Raw genomic sequence first — 21,477 nt, forward strand, 5'->3', positions numbered from 1 at the left:
TGCTATAAAAATGCAATAGGGTTGTTGGCCAGAAAGAATCATTGACACCTTCATCTGAGAGAAGTGAATGAGCAGACATATATCAAGCCTCCGACACATTCGATCTAAGAAGCACCATCTGTATCATCTCTCGTTACACTTACTTTTCACATATGGAAGAACTGATTCTAGTAATGAGATTTACTGTAGTATATATCACACTGGATGAGCACTTTATCACCTTATAAAGTCAGAGGAAATTATATGATGTACTCTTTCTAGGCATAATCTCTGTGTTTCAGCAGCAAGCACACTTAATCAGTTCTCAAAATCTTAATGACAAAAAGTTGTAAAGTATACATCTGTCAGCTATGATATTTTCTTCAGCTCAACTACCATTTCTGCTTACATTGCTCTAACATCAATGAATGGCTGGAGTAAATGACAGAGCTCTTTAAATTTCCCAGTTCATTCTCTAAATTACACGTATATCTTTCCACATCAGCAGAAGCATCATTATATCAGTCCACCAAGTGTTATCTTATATATAGGTTGAACTGGACTAACCCTGGCTTCTAATATGTCTTGGCTACTACAAAAGCAGTTTTAATATGAAATAAATAAATAGACCAGCAGGTATGGTGGGAGCCCCTTCATAATGGCCACAGCAGTTGTGCAGACCCAGGAAACCAAGTACAGATTGCTCATCTATTAAATCCTCCGTTCTGCTATGTAAGAGATAGAGAATAAAACTATCAATAGAATACATAATTCATTCTGCTTCTAGGATGGAAACAATCTGTTATAGTATCATTCTTTTTAAACTGCTCAAAACTTGTACAGGGCACAATTTATGACACAGAGTCAGATCCTAATACTGGAATCTGTTAACGTGATTTCCAGCATGCTGTCTTTCACTTTTCTTTCTTTTTTTTTTGTAGTCTAGGCTAGGGTCATCACATAATAAAATATTAATCCTCCCCTATTCCTATTGAATTGCAAGAAAATGGAACAATATCTTGGTCAGTATCACCTAGGTCATAAAGCCAGAGCATTAACATGATAGCTAAGCAAGTAGCAGGAAAGCAATGGTTGCTCACATACTGTAATTCTCCCATGACAGGTGCCCTTCATGATTATCTATACCAACAAATTACAAAAAAGAGAGACAAGTTATGGGATGAAGTAGTATCAATGTTTAACCTGAAGCAGCTTGGTTCTCAAATTTCTCATTGCAAGAAACCAGCCCGTATATTCAAGCTTCACAGGCTCCCCCTAGTTTCCCCATAGCAGAAGTAAAGGTTCTTCCTGCCTTCTTGATGCCAGAAAAGGAAGTTGCCCCCCCCCACAAAAAAACCTAGGTGTACATTTTTCAAAAACAAAATCTGGGTGCTCAATGTTCAGGAGAGGGAGAGGAAATTCTGCAGATAGGGAGAATTTATGTAAAACGTACAACCCTCTGTATAAGCCCTCGTTCACACCTGAACGTTTTGTAGCGCGTTCTACGCTCGACGAACGCTCTACAAAACGCTAAAAAATGTAAATCCCATTGTATTCAATGGTCTCGTTCCCACCTTGGCGTATTTCCGCCCGTCCCTAACACGCTACAAAACGGCCCACGCCTGAAAAGGTACATGTACTACTTTGGGCCGTTTTGTTGCACGTTTCCATTGGGATACAGCCAAGTAGCCTTCGGAAACGCGCGTTTGTCACGCAACTTTTTTACCGCGAATCACGGTAAAAAAACGCGCGACGGTCGCGCGACAGACGCGCATATGCAATACGCCTAGGTGTGAACGAGACCTAAAGCTCTGTATAAGGTTATCAAAGGGCAACTGTGTTCACTTAAAACATATAACTAATTCCCGTGAATTTGATAGCTGAACCGGGCAGATATAAAAGAGACAAAAAATGCAACTCAGTAGTCATTAATACATCATCAAATGTGTTTTCTTAAATGCAAGCAGTGTACCTAAATGTGACTTGGTTGCAGTCCCTTGAGATCTACTGTGCACTCCATACAGAGAAGAGGGAGGGAGAAGCATCACAAGGAGTCAATCAGGGGACAGAAATACAGATTGTTTGTCAGGTAAAACATATACCTGTATGTATTTCTTCTGTGTGCCTAAAATTAAAGTAAAGCAAAACAAATGACAAACGCACTCAACAATTTGTCACCAGTTATACAGTAAGGTGCACACGAAATGGGCTTTAAACAGTAAAACAGTAGAAAGGTATCATGGCACACTCACAAACCAGCATGTAAAACAACTTGTCTCACCATTTGGTGCAGCGACGCATGGGGGTTCTCAGCTGCCATTTGGATGTGCGGGATCCCTTGTGTGTTTCTGTGCCTTTAAGGAGGCTGGGCTTCCTCCTGACAAACCTGCACCCAATTTGAAATCTTCTGCCCCCATGTGCTCCAAGATGGAGACTCTCATAGTTTAGAGTTAGGACCGCACTACAAGAGGTGCCTTGGCGCGGCTGTGCGGCTTTCACATTCTCTGCAGAAGACGTGTATCCAAGCCTCTGTTATTAACCTTAGTGGTGAGACAAGTTGTTTTACATGCTGGTTTGTGAGTGTGCCATGATACCTTTCTACTGTTTTAAAATTAAAGTAACACTCAACTCTGGAGTTAATTCTTAAAAATGCATTGAAGTACCATAACTGTTAACAATACCTTACCTTATTTATGCATCACTCAGCTGTAGATCCTCAAATCAGCCCAGAATTCCAACATCTAAAATAACTACTCCCCACAGTAAGCCGTGAGTAGACATGGCTTACGTACTAGAAGGGGAGCATGTGCACTGTGGTGGCTTTAGCCTGCAGATCATTGCCACCAAGAAGGAGAAGGTTCTAGTGACTGACAGGATCAACAGGAAAGCTTCAACAAACAAATAAATGGCCCAAACAGATTATAAAAATGTTTCTACTTTTTTGGGGGAGGGGGTTTACTGGCACTTTACAGTGACACTAAACTCAGGAGTTCAATCACTCTCCTGTAGATCCTGAAATGATCTCTGAATTCATTCTGACACTGTCCTTCCTTCTGGAGGGTGGCTACTTTTGTTGCCCATGGTTCTTGTGTGTGCTTCCGTGATGGACTACAATCTCAATACAAATTAGCAAACTAAACGTGAGATTGTAATTCATCATGGGAGCTAGCTTGGAGTAGTGGCTACTTTACAACACACACAGGGACCATGGGGAACAAAAGAAGCCAACCTCCAGAAGGAAGGACAGTGTCAGCATGAATTCAGAGATCATTTCAGGATCTGAGGCTGAGTGATTTAACTCCTGAGTTTAGTGTCACTGTAAAGTACCAGTAAACCCCCTCCCAAAAAAAAGTAAAAACATTCTTATAATCTTTTTGTGCCCTTTATTTGTTTATTGAAGCTTTCCTGTTGATCCTGTCAGTCACTAGAACCTTCTCCTTCTTGGTGGCAATGATCTGCAGGCTAAAGCCACCACAGTGCACATAATGCGGCAAACAGAGAATAGGAATGAGTAGCTAAAAAATAAATATGCCAGCATGAGCACGAAGCAAGGTGAGTGGGACAGAAAAAATACATATAAAACAATCCATCATGCACATATACATGGTAATAAAAAATATTACAAATATACAAATATTGACGCACACAGGCAGATTGGCGGTGAATTACAACCAAATTTATAGGTACAATACAACGTAACACACAACAGCCTTGTCAGATTTGTGTGTTCTTTAGAACAATTAAAACATTTTTAGATTTAATATCCCTAGGCAGACAGTGTATAGAAAAGGTACAGAAAGCTACAAAGAGTTACAAAAATAGGAGTTAAAAAAATAAGACATACACAAGCAAACAGTATTAAAAATAGTAAGAATAAAATTAAAAAAAATATTTCAGAAGAGAAATGGAGAACAGGATGCAACGACCTACTGCATTAAACAGGGATACAATTTAGTAGGTGGGTTGTGTGTGGATCAGGAACTGCATCCTGGATCCTTGCTGAGCCTGGTGGACCTGCTCCCTACAAGCTTATTTCTGGGTTACAAGGTAACATGGTAGCCAAGGCATGGAAAACTGTAATATTCAATACACACTAGCAGTACACTACAATGGCACAACTTTATTAATAAATAACCTTTGTAAAAACAACATTAATAATCTCATAAATAAATGTACAAAGTAGTCCAAATAAACTCATCTTGTTAGGAAGAGCTAAACTGACCACCATTGATCCTACATGACTGTTTTCCCTGATCTTTAACTGATCTTTAATTGCATGCTGTGGAAGGTAAACTGGGCAGTGTCCTTATACTTTCATATCTCAATAATTGCACAAAGATATTAAGAAATACCTAAATGTGATTGAACAATCCAATCACAGCTTAATTTAACCCCTTCGTGACGGGAGACGTACACTGTACGTCCAGCCACAAAGGGACCAAATGACTTGTCACGTACACTGTACGTGATGTCATAGCAAAACAACAAACATCCATTTGGCACCAAAAATAATGCAAAAATTCCACATCAAAGTAGTCCTCACTTCTGACAGGCATCCAGCATTTTAACTTTACATGTGATCACTTTGTTGAAGCTCAGTTCAAAACTTGATGATGCTATGTAGATATGGCATTGCTCCAAAGCCTGAAGGCTGATTCACGATACAAGGTACATAAATTCAGCTGTTTAAATCCCTAATAACCAGAAAATCTAAACCCCAGGACAACTTATTTGATGTTATGTAAATCTATTTTTCAATCAATCATCAGTTTTAAGAATGGTAATTTTAGTTATCCTTCAGTGGATTAAAATCAATGACTTGATTTTCATTGCAGCCTAATGATATCTCTAGAGCTATGGTCCTTGACACTATACAGTTTTATACTTGGTTATAACTTGGAAATGTTCATTAAATCCTGTACGATACCCAAGGGATATCTGATGTTTTCACAAGTAAATATTACCAGATAAAAAAAAAAAAGATCTTACATTAAATAATGAGGGTTTTTAACTCAGTACAGTGGAATGGCCAGAAAAATGTTACCACACATAACAGTTTAATGCAGAATTAACTGTTTCAAATAGTTTTTTTACAGGAAAATCCTATATTTTTGTAAATTACAGGAGCTAGTGGTTTGCTATGGCTGCAGTGGGTGTATATATACTGTATGTATATATACACATTATATTACCAAAAGTATTTGAACACCCTCCAAATCATTGGATTCGGGAGTTCTGTGAAATTTCCTTGCTACTACACATTCCACCATCAACTGTTAGTGGTATTATAACAAAGTGGAAGCAACTGGGAACAACAGCAACTCAGCCATGAAGTGGTAGACCATGTAAAATGACACAGCGGGGTCAGCGCATGCTGAAGTGTACAATGCGCAGAAGTCGCCAACTGTCTGCAGAGTCAATAGCTACAGACCTCCAAACTTTGTGTGGCCTTCAGTTTGGCACAACAACAGTGCGTAGAGAGCTTCGTGGAATTCGTTTCCATGGCCGAGCAGCTGCATCCAAGCCTTACATCACCAAGTGCAATGCAAAGCATTGGATACAGTGGTGTAAAGCACGCCACCACTGGACTCTAGAGAAGTGGAGATGTGTTCTCTGGAGTGACCAATCACACTCCTCTGTCTGGCAATCCGATGGGCCTGTCTGGGTTTAGTGGTTGCCAGGAGAACGGTACTTGCCTGACTACATTGTGCCAAGTGTAAAGTTTGGTGGAGGGAGGATTTTGGTGTGGGGTTGTTTTCCAAGGGTTGGACTTGACTCCTTAGTTCCAGTGAAGTGAACTCTTAAGGCATCATCATACCGAGACATTTTGGACAATTTCTTGCTCCCAACAACTGACAATAATCCTGTCTGGTCTCTGAGACCTGGAGCCTGCTTGCTCCTTCTACATCAAATACTTGCTGTTCTGCTGGAGTTCGTGAAGTGAGGTCCTGACCATCATGGCTGAGGAGACATTTTGAGAGAATGCACTGTCTGGCCAGGAATATACGGTACCTACCTGCTGCTGCTGTCATGGGGTGCTAATACAGAACTTCTGATGTATTGATAAAGATCTAATTCTGCCTTAGTGTAGTTGCTACTAAGTAAGCACTCTTCCTCTCTCTTGTGTAATATCCACCCTCTGAATGTCACAGTGGCAACAGTGATTAATAATCGCTCATGTGACTCCTAGAGCAGTGTTTCAGTCATGACACCCTTTAAAAAATATACAAAATCTTGAGGCACCCCAAATGTAAACGAAATAAAAGTAAAAACTTCCTTGATAGGAATCTGGTATGGATTTTAAGGGGTTCTCTCTTAACATTAGTTTCCCCTCTCGCACTAGGAGCCCTCTCCACATCAGAGCCCCAAACCCCATTCATATCAGAGTCCCTCATTTCACATCAGAGTCCTCAGTTCCCCCTTCACATCAGAGCCCTACTATCACATCAGGAGCCACAGCTGTGGCAGCATTGCAGAGGGCGGAAGGAGAAACAGGCATGAATGGGGAGAACTTTCCTCCTTTTCTGAATGGATCTCACCCTCCCTAGATTAGCATAATTCCATTCCACAGTGATGGCGGCCAGCCCCCCTGCACCACGTAAAATAAATTTCAAGGAACCCCTGAGAAAGCCAGAAGGCGGCCCCAGGGTGCCACGGCACTCTGGTTGAGAAAGGCTGTCCTAGAGAATGCTTTAACATTGAGTACAAACCCAAAAATGGAGTACCAAATAAGCAAATGAATCCTAATTTCCAGTTTAATTCTACCTTTTGGGAAAGTGAATAAAGCAGTGTAAATGGCCACTTCATTGACCACTTACTTTGGTGGTCAGTGGGGCACTTTCCCACTGACCACCTATGTGAGGGACCCCTACAAATGTCATGGTCTTCTTTCCTGACCATTACAATAATTTCATTATTTTTATTAATGTAGCACCCAGTAGACAGGAATGCTATTAAATTTTGTATTTTCAGATTGTAAGCAGTCTGATGCTAATTTGTAGTCTATGTTCATTTGGTTTTCCCTAATCAATCTGTCATCATTTACATCTGTCTGCTGCTGGGTTTAACCTGGTCACAGAGTAGGGCAACCAATAAAAGATTGCTATGAGTAGGTATGCCTTGCCATCCAATCACTGTAAGGTTAATGGCCAGTGGTGCATTCAGGGGGCGGAGATAAATACTTGGGGTGGACCATGTGAGCTCTCTCTTTCTTCCCCGGGCCCTGCCTGTGTGGAGGCTGCTATGGACTGTCTGAAATGGCTAGGCCTGAAGCCTGGGGACTACCCACGTGCTTACACTGGAGCCTGAGTCTGGAGACCCAGTGGTTACTGCTGATGACAAGAATGAACATGACTGGTGACTTCTACCTCCTGTGCTGCTGTGTCAGGTGTTCTTAGTGCTTTGAATGGAGACAGCTACCACACTCTGCCATTTAAAGGAGTCTACATCTATCTGGATGATCCTTACCTTCAACCTCTCTCCCTGAAGTTCTACAATAAAATTCTCAGTATCATATCTACAGTCTGGACATTGCTTTAATCGATCACCATACAGGGGAGTAAGTGCTGATGGGCAAAGTGATTGACACTATCTATCCCTACACAAGAAGATTACTGAGTTGCGGTAACCCATAGCAACCCGTCCTAAAGTCAAGGTGTGCTGGAAGTGCTGTGGATCCATAATAGAGGTTTCTTACAGAGGAAACACAGGGAGAACCGTTAGTTATATTACTGTAGACCGCCTTTTAGAGCCAAAGGTAGTGTTATCGTGCATTGGGTATCACTGACCAAAAAAAGGGTGTTACTACACTAAAAACAATTTTGTTGTATAGGGCAGCCCTTGGGGTCAGATGTGCTGAGTATACTCCTTATTTTTTCATTTATTCTTATATACACAACTTACTGTTCACAATAATGCCACATGAGTGGTAGGTATAATCATTATTGTAAGGGGTTCCCTGGACCTGGATGTTGTTTCAATGGTTTCTTGGTGTTAAAAAAGTTGAGAAATGCTGATCTAGCAGCATAGTAGCAATGGTTTCTTAGGTCACCTTTAGTTCTGATCTAGAGTTTGCATTATTGGAAGTGCTGTAGGTGCAGATGAACTTGGAATCTACTTAGTTCTTCAATACTGTGTTTGAATGCTTGAAAACATACAATTATGCCACATATATGATTTCCTGAATTTGTTTATAAGCATTTGCTAGTGCTTCCAAAATAACTATGGGAAATTGTTACACATGAAGTGCAGGAAAGATTTGATAGATGAAAGGCTATAAAGTACATAATTAATTTTTCTAGCTCCAAACAATGTCAGATAATTCCACCCCAGCAGTCCTGATGTAACCTATAAATGGCAGGGCATGAAGTTCAGAACAGAAGCTAATGAGCGTAGGGGGTAATTCAGATGTGAGAAGGGAACAAGCTCCCCTTGGCGCTGTTGATCTTTCAGTTTTCTTCTTCATGTAGAACACAGTTGCTATAATAATACACAGTTAAAAGAAAACTAAAGTGAAGCAGCAAATTATATATATAAATAGATTGATCTGGAATATATATCTGGCAATCTGTTGTTAACTTTTATTAACCTAATGTAGGCCTTAGCTATTAAAGTATAACTCTTGCCATGCAATCCAATGGCAAGAGTACTCTAAGTAATAGGGACATTGGGTTCACTAAGGAGTTCACTGACTGTATAATTATACAAGGCTGCAGGCTGACTACACTTATAGAAGGTCATTGAACTTATAACTGAATGCTAACATTCTTAATTTATTGCAGGGATATTTTATGCCTTATAATATACCCACTTTTTTCACAGAATGACACACATTGCCATCTGCACATCCTCCCTCCCCTTAGAGTGATATAAAATGTTATCTTCATTTACTCTGTTATAATCTTTTAAAATTAATTAACTCTTTTTTCTCTTTCCTTTAGCACTCATTCCATTTGTCCTTCATCAGGGCTCTATGCAAATTGTGCCAACAAAAAAGTGCTAGTGCTTTTGTGTTGGTACAATTTGCACAGACAGCTGATGAAGCCCCAATAGGAGCGAAACATGTTGGACATGGGTGCTTAGGGATTTATTAGTTAGAGGAAGGTAAAAGAGAGATTTGCTAATAGAATGTAAATAGAAATAAAAGTAAAAAAGATGCTGACGCACTTCCATTATTGAGACACTTTAAGGACATGAGCCCCAATGCTTTTTTTAAAACAGGCCAACATTGGCAGTGCTTATATCTCTTTGTACAGATTAAAGCTACTGAAATAAAGATGAACTACCGTGACTAAACTAAGCTTCAGCTGACTTAATAAAAGATCTTAATTGAGCATATTGGGAAACTTCATATTAGGCTCTTCTGGCACTATATTTATATATGTAAATATTAACAGAGATAAGCAGACAATCCACTGTACTTCCTCAAAGCAGTAATGATGGGATCATCCAGCATGCACTCATCAGTAATTGTGCAGGCTGGGTAAATGGAGAATTGTATTTTGATCTGCTGTAATTGATATAACATAATATGGTCATAAAATTATAAAGGATTTTATGTTAAAAACAAATTGTATTTATATTACTTATTTAGAATTAGAGTGTAAATGGGGGAAGGTCAGCTCACTCATATGTCCGGACTGGAAACTACAAGTTCATTGCAAGTTTATTAAATTCAGATTCTGCCAGTTGCAAATGGCCCAAACCCCTTAACTTGGAACTACCAAAGTCTCAGGCCTGAACTTGGGGGCCCACCCACCTGCACTTATATAACTCTAGAAACAAGGATTGAAAGACAGGGTGCCTGGAACCCAGGGGGTGGAACCTAGCCTTCAGGCACCTAAGGCCTGGTTCACACCTGTATGTTTTGTAGCGCGTTCAACGCTCTACGAACGCTCTACAAAACGCTCAAACATGAAAATCCCATTGTTTTCTATGGGTATGGTTCACACCTTGCCGTATTTCAGCCCGTCTGAACGCGCTGCAAAATGGCCTACGCCTGAAAAGGTACATCGCGGTAAAAACGCACGTCACGAAATGAGCGACAAACACGCATATTCGATACGCCTAGGTGTGAACAGAGCCTAACACCTCGTAACAAACTAAGAGAGTGACACAAAAAAAGTACATTAGCTTAACAGTGACCCACAATATATCAATATGCTGCTTTCAACTAAAAAACATTCAAGGCCAGGTTTGAGGGCAAGCTTTACCCCCAAGGCAGCCACTGCAGTCCATAGGCTGGTTTACATCTGGCTCCCTCTACACAGTCTTTGAGGAACCCTTTACCAATTTTACCCAGGCAAAGCCTATAATTGTAATCTTCAGCACTCAAAGTCAGAGCAGTCACCAGGCAAACACACCCACCAGAGGCGTAACTAGAACCTTCAGGGCCCCGATGCAAGAAACCATGGAGGGCCCCCCCCCCCCCCCCCAACCTTCCCTTGCCTCTCCTGCAGGCCCATGGCCCTCTTCCTCATCTCGGCGGCCAGGGGGCGGAGCTAAGAGGACACTCACATCTTAGCTCCGCCCCTAAGAGGCGGGGCCAGCATATTCTCAGAGATCAGTGACAGCCTCCAGCCCTTTTGCACAGCTGCCCGTACATGCTGCGGGTGGCTGTGCGACAGGGAAGAAGCGGAACGATCACGGGGGGGACCTCTACTTCTTTGCTGGGCCCCCCCAAGTGGCGGAATGCCAGGGCCCGGTCGCAATTGCGACCGCAGCGACCCTGGTAGTTCCGCCAGTGACAACCACTCTCCCAGAACAGAATCCCTGCAGATGCCAAACATCTCTCTCTCTTAAGCTTCCCTGCCCACAAGGGAGGAATGTCCAGTTAGTTAATGTTTACTTCAAATAATGGGCAATAAACAGAAAAATAAGCAGATAATATTTCCAAATAAATTACACATTATTCAGAAGTTGCGTATAAGGCTTTATCTTGATTAATGGAACCAATACATAATTAGTGGCCCCATAAGATTTTCTTGGTTTGCCTTTATCCTCTGACAAATGGGCACAAGTTGTGTTGCAGGACAATCCATGGTCCATAGTGAAGGAGGGGGGGGGGGACCCTTCTGCATAACCTGTGGACCACTCTGCCCTGTACTCCAAGTCTCCAAAGCCCCCTCCCTCCCACATGCCCTTATATAACTCAAGACATGGGACAGTGATTGACAAGCAGGTTTCCTAGAACCCAAAGGATGAGACCTAGCCTTAAGGGACCTAACACTCTGTAACATACCTCCCCTTGTTGATTATGGTACGCCCTTTTACCTAGCTGAGGGACTGATTAAGCACCAGTCAAAACTAACAATTCTACGCCAGTACATAACTCAGTGCAAGAAACAACAATATACAGCATCAATTATTAAAGAACATTAACTGCAACAAACGAACAAGTCAGGAAAAGTAATGAATACCGTTCTGTATCAGGGTGTCTGTGTCTCAAGAGAAGTTACAGATTTTCACCTACTAGGCAAACCATACCATGGTTCTTCCTTATAAGTTTAATCATGTGCCACTGCAAACAGGAAATCTGTGTTAAATTGCCTCCTTTGTTCTATCTCAGATGGGAGGTATACATTGGATGCACATTTTATTTCAGATATTCCAGCGCAAGCCTGAATTGTGGCTTTCAGAATCATAACTGGGGCCATGGAACTCAGAGTCCAGAGGGGTTTCATACACCACAAGTTCAGTCTGGTCACAAGACTCCTGGGCAGAGAGGAAGAAGAAAATTAGTAAAGTATTTGAGCCGGGGCCACTACAGCTCCCAGTTTCTCCCAAGGCTCTGACATGTTCTGCTGTATCAGTCTCTAACTATTGAGTTGAGGGCAGCACAGGCAAATGCTGCTCCAGCAAGTCTGTGGTTAGTGCACTTAGTTGACTCTGAATCACAGATTTCTTCATTGTACTCTGCAGCTCTCCCAGCTCTGTCAAAGACACAGCAGACTTCAGAGCCTCCTCTGATTGTGGTACAGGAGGCTCCACAAGGGGAAAGTCCCCCTCCTCAAAGCTCCAGGAACCAGTCAACTCCACCATTTCCAGCAAACTGCACATTGCTATATGGTGTGCTTTGGTCTTCGCTGAAAGGTTTGTGGTGGGGTCCCTGTGGGTCATCTCAACCCCTGGCTCATCGAGTGAGATAACCCACAGTCCTTCCAAACTCACAGACTTGGGGCAAGGGGCATCCCAGTTATTCTGGAGTTCCCTGGGTTCCACATTGCCTGGCAACAGATATAATAGAAAGTCCTGGCAAGCCTGGCAAAAGGCCCAAGGCACGGCCACCAGTGTAAATTGAAAACATTCTGGGCAAACCAGTTGTTCTACCTTCCAACCAACCTTTACTCAGAAGCCAGCACCAACTCTCTATAGTGCTATTTCAAGCTGCCAGGTCTAGAAACTGACACATTCCTCCAATATGCGGACAGGCAAGCTATCCTGCCAATTACACCAAATGTGTTACTGAGATCAAGACTAGCTCTCTCATGTGTCAGTACTGGGAACTACAATTTAATTATTTCCAGGCTCTGCCCAGTTGCAAATGGGCCAAAGCCCTTAACTTTTAACTACTAAACACAGAGGCCCAGACTTGAGGACCCTCATACCTGCCCTTGTATAACCCAAATCAAGAAACAATGATTGACAGGCAGCTTGTCTAGATCCAAAGGGTGGGACCTAGTCTTAAGCCAATTAACATCCTGTAGCTAAATAACAGAACAACACAACGAAAAAATATATTACCTTGACAGTGACCCACAATATTCCAATATGCTGCCGCCCATTCATATTTTAATACTGCAGTTATTTCACACAAAAAAGAAGTGCAGGAATTTAAAGTGTATGTAAAGGCAAAACTTTTTTGGAGTTTGGGGAGTGGGGCAGGGATTTAACCTTTGGCAAGCTTTTATTGTAGTCACCCTTCTATTTGTCCTGGTGACATTGTTCCATTGGTCCATAGTTACCAAAAGGATGGAAATCCCTAATATTTAGAGTTATCATGAGAGCAAAAAGTGAGGGGGAATGTTTTATTGCCAAATGTTCTACTAACAATTGTCTAAGATGGTCACTCCCCTCACTTCAGGGAGATTTCCTCTGTGTCTCAAGGACAGAAAGTAAAGGAAAATCTCCCCAGCAGACCAAAGACAGCAAAAAATAACCTGTTAGGGTTTTTAAGAAGGGATGTTTAGATACCAAGTACTCTACTTGGTACAAGTAAAATACTGATACTTTTCCAGCTCCAAGACTAGACTAGAGAAAAATTGATAAATTAGGAGGCAGCTGTCATTTTAAGGATAATTGGCCACAGGGCTCCTGGGATTTGTGCATCCCTGTTTAAATGTATGATTTTTTATATATATATTTATATACACTGAGTGGCCAGATTATAATGACCACCTGACGTTTGTAGGCAAATTAGCTATAATTAGCTATAATTTCGCACTGAAGTTGCTAGAGGGCCAGACCATTATAAATAGGGAAGCAGGCTGTTTACCACGACAGTAGAAGTGATTTTTTTCGGAGGATATGGGTAAACAACGCGATTTAACAGGCTTTGAACGTGGGATGATTGTTGGCGCTCGGAGCCATGGAGCGAGTATCAGCAAAACAGCAGTCCCAGTACTCACAGATACCAATTACTGATACATTTTTGTTTAGTGTCATGTGGTAGTTTTTCTAAAACAATACAGACTAATGATTTCAAGACAGTGGTGGAGTGCCAGGGCCCTCTCACAGCTGCAACCGCTGCGACCCTGGTAGTTCTCGTGAAAATGCCAAGTATCAGCACTGGTATCCGAACTGGTATCTAAACATCCCTAGTTTTAAGTCTTTATTTCTCCATTCGAACCTAAAATAAAAAAAGCTTTGGCTATACATACACTTTAGGAGTTAAACCACAGAATCAACACATGATAAATTCTATGTATACTCTATTGCAATATGTGATTTTCTGTAGGGATGCACCATACTTTATTAGCGGGATTTGTGAGTTTTGTATCTTTAATGTTTAAACTAAACCTAATTGTTTGGTATAAACATTGAAAATGATTTAAGATAAGAAAAACTAACATAATACTTTTGTTTCCCATGGTCCATGTGTGTGTTGTAAAGTAGCCACCACTCCAACCTCACCGATTCACTAATTTGTATTGAGATTGTAGTCCATCACGGGAGCAAGCTTGGAGCGGTGGCTACTTTGCAACACACAGGGACCATGGAGAACAAAAGTAGTCACCCTCTACTTTTGTTCTCCATGGTCCCTGAACAGTATCAGCACCAATTCAAGATGATTTGAGGATCTACAGCCGAGTGATACATTTTTGTTAATAGTTAAGATACATGAATGTAATAGAAGCAGAAGCATATGCAATGCTCTCATAATGGGACTATGACTGCCATTTTATGGGATTGCATATGCATCTGCTCTGTTTGCTGTGGTTAGGTTATTACAGAGTCAAAGTAAATAAATAAAAAAGCTTATCTGTAATCCTTGAGCTTTGGCTGTTGGTCCACGTTCCTCCAGCCAGCTGTACCTCACAAGCTCACATTGTCTCCTATAAAGAGAAGCAACAGACACATTAATGGAAGTAGAAGACAGACCCCTGATCAGAACAGTAACATTACTTAAAAGTCACAGCCTTTTTGGGCCCTAGGTCTCTCTATTTCTTGGTCAAGATTTTTATTGTTTACTGGCTGTTTTGTTTTATGTTTACGATGTTAGATTCCATTTATTGTTTATTGGCTTGAGTTGTGTTAAAATGAGCCATAAAATTGGTTTTATAGTAAAAAGTTATGTTGAAATGTTATGGTCTATGTTGATGTTTTTAGATCAATAAAGGCCATGGTCAATTAAATCTCATATTGGTTGTATTGATTTATTTGTGTCTTAATTATTATTATTATTATTATTATATGTAATCTTGCTGTCTACAGCCCCATGCATTTTTAAGATTGAACTACTGAGTTTAGTCTCACTTTAAGCTCAAACCACAGAAGTGATTTTAAAATGACTTCATTCAGGTGAGCCATGCAACCATAAATCACCTGTAAGTGTTTGCAGTTTCCTACAGTCACTCCAAACTGTTCCCTATTGTCAAATCTTGTGATTACTGTGATTGCTTGTGGAGTGAGTACGTAACTGCACAATGCCATAGCTATGCATTCTCAATTGCTGGACAACTGTGTATATACTGTACAATCACCTGATGATCATAGTAGAAGTCAGTGGAAAGTAGGCTGGAGTGACTGTTAGTGGGAACAGAAAGCAGTCAATGGGTCAGAGCACAGAAATTTACTGGTATAAACTAGGGTTTGCGTGGAGGGCTTAGCTGGAACATGTAGTTGCTTAACTTTTGATGGATATCATTTCAATAGGTTAGTTCAATATGCTATCATTGAAGGCCAAAAGTTGTATTATTGTTTTTGTATATTCTCATGTGACTACTGCGTTCTTCAGATAAGATAGGAAAAAAGTGAGAAGAAACCAGACTTCTGCTGGGAACAGCTCCAATTTTGCTCCAGTTTTCTGAAATCATGTTTCTAAAATCATGTCATCAGTAAGTATTTGAAATAGAATACTGAGAAATCTTATTTATTGATGTGTTACAAAATCCTATAACTTGTTTTTTGAAGAATCTGTTCACTTGTAACACAGCTTGTGTAAATATTACAGTTTGTTAATGCTGAAAGGGTCTAAGGGTCTACTCAGTGTTTACACATAAGAGGTGTACTTTTCTCACCCTAGCAGCAACTTCATGATTTCCTTCTGTGCCTGCCAGCGGGGCACACTGTCTATCACACTGGCTTGGGAATTGGATCACATGCTTACAAACCTAGGAATTCCAGTCTCTTGTGCAGCTCTGAAGTACATAGAATGTGATGGTCACTCTTTCTAGCTTCAGGGATGTTAGTTGCACAGGGCTGATCCTGATTATTCAGTGACCTATTCATTTTTCTTAAATCAAAGCTCCATTCAGAAAACACAACCAAGTCTGCTGCCCTCATAGCCGAGAGGCACTAGGAATGATTTTTCCTTAAACCCAACTTCTTTTTCTTTTATCCTCCCTCCAGTCCTTACATATTGTCAGCTTCAGTACTCTTCTACCCCCACTGGAATACCTCTGTCCACATCCTGGGACCTAAAGACAGAACAAGTAAGATAGTTTTATACAATCTATATTACAGAGATATTTGCTACTGTATGTACTATTTCTTAATGGTATAATTCACTGTTCTACGAACACAGTGTATAATATTCTTCCTGCCTTACAAAGTGTCAGGTTTAAGTCAGGAATTCCATGACTGAATGTAGAATTATTACATGTACATTCAAGAAGAAGTATCACATGTACATTGTGTCGATACTGCTACTTCTTATATATCATTAGAGATAATTAGCCATATTTCTATAAGACAGTGCAAGGACGAGTGGTGGAGTGAAGAGTGAACCCAGTAGGCATCTATAGCATAATCGAAGCAATGAACAATAACTGCTGAGAGGTAGCAAAGGGTTAGACATTGCAGTTTGCATGACTTGTAGAATTTGAATGCATTACAATTGATGTTCTACACACACTGCACTTATGGAATAGTTTATGCACAGATATATATTACTACTGTTGTATTCTAGAAATATTTTGAATATGCTGTATTTTAGTAAAATGCTACATTTCACAAACCATACCTTTTATATACCATAAAAATGATTTTTTAAAATAATTTGCACCACTTGTTGTTATGTTATCTTTCTCTATCTCTTCTTTATCAGCACAGATGAATCTTGTATAACTGTGTTGTGTAACACCATCTCTCTGTATATTGTGTTGGTTAGTGCAAAAAGAAATGAAAAACTTAGCTGAAAAATAAAAGAGCAGTACAGACACAAATCGGATATTGTTGAGGGTAATTATTGAAATAACTTGCCTTTATCAAAGGTGGCTATTGTTATACATTGATAGCGCTACACAGTATGGCTGTTGTATTGTACAAGCTGCTTAAACAAGCTGTATGTGTTAATAACTAATTATTTCTGACATTAAGGATTAGAGCATTACCATAATTAAAAGGAAGTTACACGCCAATTTATTGAATTCTACCAAAATGTATTTAAATTTGCAAATCATTCAATAAACTGGTACTTTAAATACAATATTGAAGCATGTTATGCCGGTGTATTGATTAAGGAATAGCAAAAAAGATTAACCATAGCAACCTGTCAGGAATGGCCTTTTTTGTTTTTTAATTGTTTATTTAGACATCCCAAGGGAACATCCATATAAATAGTTTGCGTATGCAAATAGGTGAACACTGAGTTCATCCCTAAGAGCACTAAGTATGTGGCATACACATAGAAGTGTACATTGAGTCATAGGGGGTTATTTACTAACCTAAACACACGCACGCACTAGGTGCATGTGATTTTTACACAGCAAAACGTATTTATCAACCAAAAAGTCTCTAAAAGCATATTTCCACTAATGCCATATATGGAAAAATCATGCACATGATGCATATATAATGCTGCTTCACAGTTTAGACAAAAATGGTTAGCTCATGCATTTACATTCCTGCATTCATCAACGCAAGCAACACAATGTAGAGCTAATTTACACAACATCACCTTGCAATTCATGCAGGGCTTTGCACAACACACCTGCTGGGTGTGTACACACTACAAAGGTGTCTAGATTCCACCAATAGATCATGCTGGGAGGGAACACACTACAGAGGTGTATACTTGTTCGTGGCATGTTTATAAGGTTAGTAAATCAACACCATAGAGTAAAGCATACAATTTGCCACACAGCTACAATAAAAATAATAAACAACTGGATGTCACAGATTTTTTTTACATTTGGTTTATTGGTGACAGTCTGTGAATAGTGGGGGTAGGGTACAAGTGAGTGTGTGATTGTAATGGAGTGTGGTATGTGAGCTAGAGTAGGATGGTGGGTGGGGAATGTGTACAGTAAAGTTCGGTAAGATTAATCGCATGTAGGCATCACATATGGGGAAATATAGTGCTGAAGAGGTGGCAGGAGAAAGTGGGGGTTGGGGGGGAGAGACAGATGGTAATAAAAATAAATAGAGGCTCAAGAAGAAATGTGGCTATTTGGAGTGTACATTCAATTATTGGGTATTGTCTAGGTTCCTGCAGACATGGATGAAGGGTGGTTCTTAATATTTGCACCCCTGGAATCAAAGTGACACTAAACTCAGGAGTTAAATCTAAAAATACATTCAAGTACTATTAATACAAATGTATCTTATTTGTGTATGATTCAGCTGTAGATCTTCAAATAATCTCTGACTTGGTGCTCACACTGACCTTCCTTCTGGAGGGTGGCTACTTTTGTTCCCCATGGGCCCTGTGTGTGTTGTAAAGTAGTCACTGCTCCAAGCTCACTCCTGTGATGGACTGCAATTTCGCGTTTAGTTTACTAATTTGTATTGAGATTGTAGTCTGCAATGGAATGCATATACATGAATGGATGCCTTAGCTGATATTATCTCAGAAGGGACGTAGTAAATTGCAAAATCTCCAACATAGTGGTGAAATATGTGGATATAGTTTATGTAGCAAGTCAGGTATCCCGTACCATCTTGAAAAAATTTTGTCACCGGATTCTTGGTATTTACTGGCTAAAGATTTATGTGCCAAGAATAAAATTGTATGTTGTAAATCTGGAAGACAGAGGGAGGATTTATCAAAACTGGAGCGGACAAAATCTGGAGCAGTTGCCTATGGCAACCAATCAGCTTCGCTCTTCACTATGTTCAGTTATGATTTGAAAATTAAAGAGAGAAGCTGATTGGTTGCAATGCACAGCTGCTCCAGATTTTGTCTGCTCCAGTTTGATAAGTGAGGGGAATTTATCAAAACGGCAGCAGGCAGAACCAGGAGCAGTTGCTCATGTCAACCAATCAGCTGAAGCTTGGTAAAATTGTCATTTTTGAAACGACCGAGCCATGGATAGGGTTAGAGGCTTCACGTGCACAAGTTCTTTCCTAATTTTGCCCCGGAAGGGGGTACAATTAGTCTGGTAGAGTTTTTTGAGCCAGAAGTGATGTATGTGCTGAGATATTTGACCTTGATGGATGCCCATTTGAAGGGGAAGCTAGGTTTGAGGTTCAGGGCATGAGCAATTGAAATGTCGATATTTAGCATTTCAGATTTTTGGAAGTTTATCTTGAAGTTTGAAAGTTTCCAGTATTCTGGGCACTCTGTGAGGAGACTGAAATGTGAGGATTTAGGTTGTGTGATCATAATGATAAGGTTGCCTCCAAAGGCAGCCACTTTATGACGTCCTAAACATTGTAAAATACTGTTAATATCTGGATTGTTTCTGATGGTGCATATGTATGGTTCTAGTTTGAGAACAGATTAGGGATGATAGTGGGCATCCTTGGTAATTACCATTGGATATCTGAAAGCATTCTGATCTAGCTTTTTTTCTTTTACTGTAGCTGTCAAAAGAAATCAGGAGTTGTGAACAATGATCCATTTGAGCATGTGGTTTTGTAGTCCCAGAATAACCAGGGTTTGTAACAGAAACTGCCATTCCACTCGATTGAAAGCCTTTTCTGCATCAGTAAGCAGAAAAAGCATTGGAGTGGCTTTCGATCAGGCAGAATGGACAGCATTAATGCTTCATCAAAATACCTATGCTCCTAACTCTTCCCTAAATAATCCTAAATAGTGTGATAGCTGCAGTGAAAAAACAAGTGTAGTCACCTTTTATAAACTTTAAACCAGAATACACCACACTAGCTAAAATATATGTATCATAACTGCAAACCCATAGATTATACTCATAACAAATCCATAGTGTATATATCATAACCACAGAAACATAGTTTCCGTTCATAAAACTCAAATATTCTCAAAAATCAAAAAGAAAAAAACAGTCTAATTGTAATTAGGCAACTAAGAGAAAGACAGTGTCCTAATCATCCACAGAGCAGTGTAATGTGCTCCACACTCAGATTTCTAAAAGTCTCTTCATAAAATAAAATAAAATAACTTCTCATTTATTGTCGGGAACGAAGGAGGAGTTAGATCTACAAGGATTATACAGAGCACTTTTTTTTAGACCATTTTGTTTGTGGTCTAATTAGTCTGGGATTGCATTATTGAATGTACAGTTCTGGGGCCATCACTAGGATGCACTTTATTGATTGCAGTGGAGCACAAAGTGGATTCACTACACACATGATTGGGACAATATCGAGAAGATATTTGATTTGATTTGATGAAGTGACTTTTAAATAACTGTATTGCGGTGTTCTAGGGAATACTCTGGTCCTCATAACGGGATGGGTTTGGTTGATACTTGGTGATGTTTGTTTATTGTTTGTCTGTTGATCTATGTTATTGACAGTATACAATATGGTTTTGCAGTTATGATACATATATTTTAGATCGGTGTATCTTGGTTTATAGTTTACTGAGAGTACTTGTAGTAGTCAGCAACAGGTAAAAGACAAAAAACATCATAGTAATCAAGTGTGTCATTAAGATAGATTCCAAATCTGTGCATAGACATGCCAGCAGAGGGGGTACAGGAGCAAGGGGGCCAGTTTCCTTTGGGTTTGTGATACATGTCAGGCTTGCCCAAATTACCCTATAATAAAGGTTGCCAAAGCACTCACAGACATAAACTAGCCTTAAATGGTAGGGATGTATCAACCCAGGTAAAAAAGTGTCACAGGATGGCATTGCAGTCTGGTAAAAGGAACAAAAGGTACCAAGCACAATGAGCTGAGAGCTAAGGCTCCATTCACATGTGGAATTTGCGTTTTCTGCCCTGGCATGAATTTTTTACATACGAGCGGATTCCACCCCTAAAATCGTGCTGGCACTATTTTGCTGGATGCGCGGTTTCATACAGTGTGGACGCAGCAATAGTCTGAACAATGCACATTGGAACACATTGTTTTTTATGTTGAGCGTGTTTCCACACGCGAGAATACGCGCGGAAAACCGCTCATGTGTATTTGGAGCATTAGTTTAATAATAAAAAGGGGTGTCTCGGGGTGTCAATAAGAGTCTGGGACAATCTGGTAGAAAGGGGAAATAAGGACAGTTATGGACCAATGAGAAGTGCATGTCCATGATGGTTTGGGTTCATGGTTAGGGTACGTTGGTGGCCAGTGGAACTCTGCCCCAAAGTCTAGCCCATGGGCCCCAATCTCTTCCCAGGTCAGACTGAGCTCCAGGTGTTTGGCATTCTTTGTCTAGGAAGTTGGACCAGTCAGGGACCTGTAAAGGCATCTTTCCAAGAATTGGAAAAAAGCAGGGAGCTGAGCAGAGTTGTGGAGAACAAAATGATCATCTCTTTTCTCAGCAGGGGTTGTAGTAGTTATTTTATCAGGGTATTGCGAAAGAGATCAGGAAGAACATGTATATACATATCCCATCAAAATCACACTGACCTTTTTGCAAAGCCTTCTTGAGAAATTATTTCTTAATCATTACGAAATGCCCCTCAAGGAATCGCT

General features: G+C 40.3%; 1 protein-coding gene across 1 annotated transcript in view; it reads left to right on the forward strand.

Moving 5' to 3' along the window:
• Positions 1 to 16,015: 16,015 nt before the first annotated feature.
• OCA2 (OCA2 melanosomal transmembrane protein) overlaps positions 16,016 to 21,477 on the forward strand; it is a 220,777-nt gene continuing 215,315 nt past the window's right edge. The window contains exon 1 of the mRNA XM_018562806.1: positions 16,016 to 16,130. The gene's annotated coding sequence lies outside the window, so the exon portion shown is untranslated. The remainder of the gene's footprint in view (positions 16,131 to 21,477) is intronic.

Source organism: Nanorana parkeri, unplaced genomic scaffold (assembly GCF_000935625.1).
Source record: "Nanorana parkeri isolate BGI_ZX_2015 unplaced genomic scaffold, ASM93562v1 scaffold601, whole genome shotgun sequence".
NCBI lineage: Eukaryota > Metazoa > Chordata > Amphibia > Anura > Dicroglossidae > Nanorana > Nanorana parkeri.